Below are 507 nucleotides of genomic sequence, written 5' to 3'. Positions count from 1 at the left end.
CATCTAGGTCATGTTTTGTTCCTGTTGGTGAGGGTTGAGATTTGTAGATATGTGAAAGGACATAGCAGCAAAATGTGATACAAAAAATATGAAATGAGAATATGTTTTGATTGTACAGAGATAAATACATAGTGAAATATAAAAATAAACAGAAAAGGAAATACTGATATTATCTGGCATGTCATATTTGCCTTTCAAATGAGGTAGCAGATAACAGTACACTGGTGTGTTCTGTGAAATATATGCAAATAAAGTTTTGGTACAATACAAGGATGTTATGATTAGAATAATGCAACTTTTTTGGTTTGGACCTAAAATAAAAATTGTTGTAGTTGTGTAAGTTGGAGCAATGTCTGAAAATTGTATGTTAAAGGTCTAAAATTACACAAAATGGATTCTTGTGAGCTTTAAGCCATGTTATAATGCTGGTATCTCCTCAAAAACATACTTGGAGCTGTAAACACCAAAACAGGATCATGAACACTTGTACTGATCACAGGCTCCTGG

The sequence above is a fragment of the Boleophthalmus pectinirostris genome, unplaced genomic scaffold (assembly GCF_026225935.1).
Source record: "Boleophthalmus pectinirostris isolate CB_2022bp ecotype Guang Dong unplaced genomic scaffold, ASM2622593v1 HiC_scaffold_5, whole genome shotgun sequence".
Lineage (NCBI taxonomy): Eukaryota > Metazoa > Chordata > Actinopteri > Gobiiformes > Gobiidae > Boleophthalmus > Boleophthalmus pectinirostris.
This window is presented reverse-complemented; position numbering follows the sequence as displayed.